At 52.6% G+C, this 7,915-nt stretch overlaps 1 long non-coding RNA gene across 1 annotated transcript in view; it reads left to right on the top strand.

Moving 5' to 3' along the window:
* Positions 1–7,915, top strand: part of LOC117364917 — a 29,633-nt gene that overhangs the window by 710 nt on the left and 21,008 nt on the right. The gene's annotated exons all lie outside the window — the stretch shown is intronic.

The following is a 7,915-nucleotide window of genomic DNA, read 5'->3' as shown; positions in this document are numbered from 1 at the left end:
GAGGCTTCATCAGTTGAGCTAATACCACATTAAGATCACAAACTACAGGAGGAGGTTTCAGAGGAGGATGAACATTCACGAGACCCCTCATGAAACGAGTTACCAGAGGATGAAGAGAAAGAGACCGACCCTCAATATGCCGATGGAACACCGCAATGGCACTGAGATGCACCCGAATGGAAGTCGTCTTCAGCCCAGACTTAGACAGATGCAACAAATATTCCAGCACCGAAGACACTGGAACCGAACTCGGGTCCAGATGGTTCGAGGAGCACCAGGATGAAAATCTGGTCCACTTCTGGAAATAACAAAGCCTAGTCGAGACCTTGCGCGAGGCTTCCAAAACCTCCCTCACCGACTGAGAAACAGGAACCGAAGTCAAGGGGAAAGGAACCAAGCGGTCAGATGTAAAGACTGAAGATTGGGATGTAACAGCGAACCCCGACTCTGAGACAGCAGAGAGGGAAAAACAGGCAGAAGCAGAGGTTCCCTTACACTGAGTCGAAGGAGCAGGGAGAACCAGTGCTGTCTGGGCCAACGAGGCGCAATGAGAATCATAGTGGCCCTGGTCGATTTGAGATGTACCAACGTTCTCAAGATCAGAGGAAAAGGAGGGAACGCATAAAGGAACCTCCCCTCCCAGTCGAGAAGGAAGGCATCGGCCTTGAGACGGTCCCGGGAGTACATCCGAGAACAATAGAGGGGCAGTTTGTGAGTCTCCGGGGAGGCAAACAGATCTACCTGAGGAGTCCCCCAGCGGTCGAAGACCTCGCGCAGAACCCGGGAGTTCAGCGACCACTCGTGCGGCTGGAGAAGATGACTGAGTTTGTCTGCCAGACAGTTCCTCTCTCCCTGAATGTAAACCGCACGCAGGAATATGTTCTGGGAGACCGCCCATTTCCAAAGGCGCAGGGCTTCCTGGCACAGAGAAAAAGAGCCCGTTCCGCCCTGTTTGTTCACATAATACATTGCCACCTGGTTGTCCGTCCGCACGAGGACTACCTGATCGTGTAGCAAGTGGCAGAACGCTCGAGCCGCCAGAAAAATGGCCCGAAGCTCCAACACATTGATGTGACAAAGACGGTCCTCTGCCGACCATAGACTCTGAGTCCGTAGACCGTTGAGGTGCGCCCCCCACGTGTACTCCGAGGAGTCCGTGGTCAGGACCTTGCGATGCGGAGGAACGAGAAAGAGCAAACCCCCGGAAAGATTGGAAGAGTTGGTCCACCAACGGAGCGAGCGTCTCAAAGAAGGAGTCACCGTTATTGGACGAGATACTGGGTCGCGATCCTGACGCCACTGCGAGGCCAAGGTCCACTGAGGAAGCCTCAAATGCAAGCGGGCGAACGGAGTGACGTGGACCGTCGATGCCATGTGGCCCAGAAGAACCATCATGCGCTGAGCCGATACTACAGGCATCAGCGAGACCTGGCGACTCAATCGAAGTAGGGCCTCCAACCGAGGAGGGGGGAGGAACGAACGAAGGCGAACCGTGTCCAGCACGGCTCCAATAAACTGAAGGGATTGAGTCGGGCACAAATGAGACTTGGGAAAGTTCACTTCGAACCCCAGACGTTGAAGGAAGATGATAGTCTGTCGGGTCGCTGAGATAACCCCCTCCCTGGTCGACGCTTTGATCAGCTAATCGTCCAGGTAGGGAAAGACCTGGAGCCCCCGAGATCTCAGGGCTGCAGCGATCACCACCATACACTTCGTGAAGACTCGAGGGGACGAAGCCAGTCCGAAGGGGAGGACTCGGTATTGAAGGTGCAACTCCCCTACTTGAAACCGTAAGAATTTGCGGAAGGCGGGATGCACCGGAACATGAGTATATGCTTCCTTTAAGTCTAGGGAGCACATCCAATCCCTTTCCTCCAGAAGAGGATACAACACCGGAAGCAACAACATACGGAACTTCTCCGGACTAGGAACTTGTTGAGCTTCCAGAGGTCCAAAATGGGGCGCAAGTCCCCTGTCTTCTTTGGGACCAAAAAGTAACGGGGGTAAAACCCCCGCCCCCGTTGGTCGGGGGGTACAGGTTCCACCGCCTGAAGGCTCAACAAGGCCCTCGCTTCCGCGAGAAGAAGGGGAAGTTGGGTTTGGCTGAATGGGTAAGCAGCCGGCGGATGTTCCGGCGGCGTGATCAAGAAATTGAGCGAGTAGCCCTCGGAGATAATCCGGAGCACCCAAGCATCTGATGTGATCCCGGTCCAGGGCGCAGAGAAGGCTCGGAGTCGACCCCCTATAGGAAGGGGGATCGGCGAGAGCGCGGAGGGAGCCCGCCCCCATCCGCACATCCCGTCAAAAGGACGGCGCCGGCTTAGGCGTCCCCTGCGCCTGAGGTTTTTGTTGGCCTCCCCTACCCCGCTGCGGCGGGGCGGAGGCCTAGAGAAAGCCGGCGTTGACTTCTGGGGGTATCGCCGCGGGGGAGGCTGAAAGGGCTTTTGCGGCGGGGCCCGAGGTTTAGGACGGACCAAGGAGGCAAGAGAGCGCTCCTGTTCCGACAGACGTTTGGTCGCCGCCTCCAGGGACTCATCAAATAACTCAGAGCCAACACAGGGTAGATTGGCCAGACGTTCCTGCAAGTTCGGGTCCATGTCCAGGATACGTAGCCAAGCCAGCCGGCGCATCGCCACGGCAAAGGCGGATACCCTGGAGGCCAGTTCAAATGCGTCGTAGACAGCGTGAAACAGGTATAGACGCAGCTGAGATAAGTTGGACATAAACGTGGCAAAACATCCTTGTGGGAATCCGGCATAACTCCTTGATAACGGGGCAAGTCTTTGACCATGCCTCGAAGATAAGAGGAGAATGTAAAGGCATAATTAAGGACCCTGGTCGCCATCAATGAGTTGGAATAGAGGCGACAACCAAACTTGTCCAGGGTCCGCCCCTTCCGTCCGGGCGGGACCGCCGCCAAAACCTTAGCGGGCTGCGACTTTTTCAGCGCCGACTCCACCAGCAACCACTGGTGAGACAGTTGTGCCTTATCGAAGCCCTTCCACGGTATGGTTCGGTATTTTGACTCCATCTTAGAAGGCACCGCTGTGACTGTAAGAGGGGAGTCTAAATTCCTCAGGAAGGTCTGGTGGAGGACCTTATTGAGAGGCAGGCGAGGAGTTTCTCTTGGGGGAGTGGGCAGGCCTTGTTCCTCCAAAAACTCCTTCGTATACTGAGACCCAGCAAGCAAGTCCAGGTCCAAGGCACGCGCCATATCCTGCACAAATTTTGAAAAGGAAGAGGGCCTCGCTGGCGGGGAAGGAGTACGCGAGGTCCGAGCCAAGAAAGAGGGGGAGGCCTCGCGGGAATACCGAGGCTCCCTACCAGACCCTGATCCCCAGGAGGCCGTGCCGAGGGACCTCGAAGAGGTCGGGGACCGCCTACGCCCCGAGGAGCCCTTGGGGGAAGTCCCCGGGGTATGAGGAACCGAGGTCCTTCCCCTGCGCCTCGGCGAGGAGTCTCTCGAACCCCTTCCCCCAGGAGTGCGGAAGAGCCTCGGATTGTCGAGGCGGAGCTCAGAGACATGCAATGTCTCACCCCCGGTCAGCGAGGAGCGCCCGCGTCTCCGAGGGGAAGCGCGAGACCGCTTAGGTTTCCGAGGCCGACGCCTCGTTCGAGGCCGCCCCGAGGGCGAAGAGCCCCGGGAGGACCTCGAGGAAGAGGACGTGGAAGAGATCCTCCGAACCCGACGCACCTTGTCCCGAGGCCTGACACTCCTCTCAGGCTGGTCAACCGAGGTCGAGGGCAAGGTCGGGGTCGAGGATGGTCGACCCCCGGGGGGCCGAAGCCGAAGGCACCAAGACCGAGGCCGCCGACGCCGGGGCAGTCGAGGCCGGAGCCTGCTGCAGGTGCGCGAGGGCCCCGGACAGCTCCGAGGCAATCAGCGCTCGGAGCAAGTCCTGGAAGACCGGAACCCCCATCATGGCAGGCAGGTCTGGGGCCGAGGAGTGCTCCCTGGAGGGCGACCTCGGTCTCGAGTATTCCCTCGGGGCACTGGGCTTTGCAACTCGGGACGGGGCAGAGGACGACCCACCCACAGTCGAGGAGCCCGAGGATGGCTTCTTCGCTGACCCTGGAGTCGAGGAAGGAAGAGAGGACTTACCCGAAGCAGGCTTGGTCGAGGCAGCAGGCTTGGAGAAAGTCGAGGCGAGGTCGGGGGACCCGAGGCCGAGGTTGAGGCCGGGGCCGAAGCCGAGGCCAACGTCGAGGCCTTCCCCGCCGCGGGGTCCGCAGCGGAGAGCTCTAGACTGAAAAGTTGAGCACCTATCACAGGAATCGGTAAGATGCTCAGGACCCAAACACACCAAGCACCACCGGTGAGGATCGGTAATAGAGAGCAACCGATCGCACCGGGTGCACTTTTTAAAGCCCGTCAAGGGATGGGACATGGACACAAAACCCGGCCGGGAACGAACGAGGTCCCGCGGCCGCGGCTACCAGGAGCCCCCGGAGCCGAATCCAAAGTACTTTTTTTTGACGAAAACTAAAAGAAAAGAGAGAAAGAAAAGCAAATTAAGCACAGCGACCGTGAAATAACGCACAGCCGCGGTGTCAGAAGGCTAAATTCGAAGAGCACAATTTCCACAGGGCTTCTGGCTCCGCGGAAAAAACTGAACTGAGGACCACGAGGTGGGGATGCGCCCTCTAGTGGGCAAGAAGGCATGCACATGCGTGGTGCAGTGTAGCAAACTTGAAACTTCAATCAAGTTTGCTTGAAAAGCTGTCCGCGCTGGGGCTCCGTAGATGATGTCACCCACATCCACATGTGAGAATATCATGCCTGCTTGTCCTGGGATAATGAGGGATACGCCTCATTGAAAAATACAATGATACTTTGACAAAAGATGAAGAACAGAAGCAATTTGTTCTTCAGCTAGTGGCCAGCTACCAAAAGAAGTTTCCTTCTGCATAATATTCTTAGGTGATAATGCGGTACCCTTTCTCCTTAATTTCAAAGCCCACCAACTGGGTACTAGTAAATGATTTTGGAAGTTATTAGGGGAACTCCAGGTATCGGCATTGACAGTGTGTATTAAGTTCCATAAGTACATGCATCAAATTTCCACCTCCTAATCCATAATCTCCTCCATTATCTGAATGCTTGTCTTCAAGTTTCACTTATACATCACCCACAGAAATTGCTGCAGAAGAGCAGAGGAAGGAATCCAATCTGTGTGCTAAGTGCATACCATATGTTCAGGTCAGGCATGTCTCTAAAAGGTCTTCCATTATCAATAATTTTTAATTGAATCAGTGATTCAGACAGTGAAGTATTCTTGCAGGCTACCCCTCACATAGGAGGAATAATATTAACATTGACCAGGAAACAAAACCATATAAAAAAAAAATACCAGCCACTAAAACCATAACATATTAAATGACGGCAGATAAAGACCTGAACAGTCCATCCAGTCTGCCCACCAGTCATACCCATCAAAAATTCATGATTAAATTAACTTGTCTCTTCTTTGATATGCCTGGAAAACAGACTACAAAGTCTACCTGGCATTGTCCTAGGCCCCAGATGCTGAAGTTGCTGTCCATGCTCTCTCCAGCCTATCCAACCATCCCGCCTACAGGATATCTTCCACAAGACTGGCCAGCAACATCCCCATGTTCCAAGTTAGTGGAGTTCCCATTGATGCCTTCCCCAGCTCATCCCACACCAAATCACCACACATAGGACATAGGCTGCGCAAGTCTGTCCAGCACCGGCCCTAATTCCTTAATTTGCATCCTTTAATATGGTAATAATAAAACTCATACTGACTTTGACTCTGAGTTGACCCAAACTACATGAACAAGTATTATTTGTGCATCAGCTGTTCACCCTGAGTTCCCCAGAGAGATGCTGATTATCTTCCTTCGATCCACAAACTGGGCAGCTTCATGTGCATTTTTGTAGTATCCTGATAGAAAAGCCTCAGCTGCACTGGGTATAACAAGTTAAATCACATCTGTAGCTTCACTAATCTGGCACAGAGTGGTGTAAATATATTTCTTAGAGTGGTCACTCAGTTTGTGAACGTAGATTAAAAGCCACAATATCACAACTCTAGGCTGGCCCACCCAATGAGCTCGTTTTAGACATATGGGACTTGCTTTGCAATTTGAGAGTAGATTCCAGCCAGGTCTCAAGAACGCCTCTCAACTCTGTTTTTGCCAAATCTTTGGGAACCCCACCAACTGAATGTTATTTTTCCAATGAGTATTTTTCCAGGCCCTCAACTTTATTTTCAAGCTATTGCAATGGCTCTTGCACTTGGGCTTGCTCTCTTTCTGCCTTCTGCACTGGCTTCAAATGACCTGACTCACTGCTGCTTTGATTCATAGGAGCCAACTTTTATAAGAGCATAAGAACATAAGAATTGCTGCTGCTGGGTCAAACCAGTAGTCCATCATGCCCAGCAGTCCGCTCACGCAACGGCCCTCTGGTCAAGGACCAGTGCCCTAACTGAGACTAGCCCTACCAGCGCACGTTCTTGTTCAGCAGGAACTTGTCTAACTTTGTCTTGAATCCCTGGAGGGTGTTTTCCCCTATGACAGATTCCGGAAGAGCGTTCCAGTTTTCTACCACTCTCTGGGTGAAGAAGAAATTCCTTACATTTGTACGTAATCTATCCCCTTTCAACTTTAGAGAGTGCCCTCTCGTTCTCCCTACCTTGGAGAAGGTGAACAACCTGTCCTTATCTACTAAGTCTTTCCCCTTCAGTACCTTGAATGTTTTGATCATGTCCCCTCTCAATCTCCTCTGTTCGAGGGAGAAGAGGCCCAGTTTCTGTGATCTTTCACTGTATGGCAGCTCCTCCAGCCCCTTAACCATCTTAGTCGCTTTTCTCTGGACCCTTTCGAGTAGTACCATGTCCTTCTTCATGTACTGCAACCACTGCTGTATGCAGTACTCCAGGTGAGGGTGCACATGGCCCAGTACAGTGGCATGATAACCTTCTCCGATCTGTTCATGATCCCTTTCTTTATCATTCCTGGCATTCTGTTCACCCTTTTCACCGTCGCCGCACATTGCGTGCAAGGCTTCATTGACTTGTCGATCAGAACTCCCAAGTCCCTTTCCTGGGAGGTCTCTCCAAGTACCGCCCTGAATATCCTGTATTCGTGCATGAGATTTTTGTTACCTACATGCATCACTTTACACTTATCCATGCTGAACCTCATCTGTCATGTTGATGCCCATTCCTCAAGCCTGATTATGTCATTTTGCAGATCTTCGCAATCCCCCTGCGTCTTCACTACTCTGAATAACTTCGTATTGTCCACAAATTTAATCACCTCACTCGTCGTACCTATGTCCAGATTGTTTATAAAGATGTTAAAGAGCACGGGTCCAAGCACCGAGCCCTGCGGCACCCCACTGGTGACACTCTTCCAGTCTGAGTATTGTCCATTTACCCCCACTCTTTGTTTCCTAAGCTCCAGCAAGTTTTTAATCCACGTGACTATTTTACCCTCGATTCCATGGCTCGCAATTTTCCGAAGTAGTCGTTCAAGCGGCACCTTGTCGAACGCCTTCTGAAAGTCCAGATATATAATGTCCCTCAAAGAAGTGCAGCAAGTTTGTCAAACAAGATCTGCCTTTGATGAAACTGTGCTGGCTGGAACTCATCAGACCGTGTCCGTCAAGGTGATCAATGATGCAGTCCTTTATCAGCGCCTCTACTATCTTTCCTGGTACCGAGGTCAGACTATCCGGTCTGTAGTTTCCTAGGTATCACCTTGAACCTTTTTTGAAGATCGGCATAACATTCGCCACCTTCCAGTCCTCCGGAATCTTTTCCGATTTGATCGACAGATTGGCTATTAGTTGAAGCAGTTCAGCTATGGTCCCTTTCAGTTCCTTGATGACCCTCGGATGGATGCCATCCAGTCCCGGGGATTTATCAACACTTCATCAACATCC

The sequence above is a fragment of the Geotrypetes seraphini genome, chromosome 8, assembly GCF_902459505.1.
Source record: "Geotrypetes seraphini chromosome 8, aGeoSer1.1, whole genome shotgun sequence".
Classification (NCBI taxonomy): domain Eukaryota; kingdom Metazoa; phylum Chordata; class Amphibia; order Gymnophiona; family Dermophiidae; genus Geotrypetes; species Geotrypetes seraphini.
Note: the sequence above shows the minus strand (reverse complement) of the source record. Positions and strands in the feature narration are given on the sequence as shown.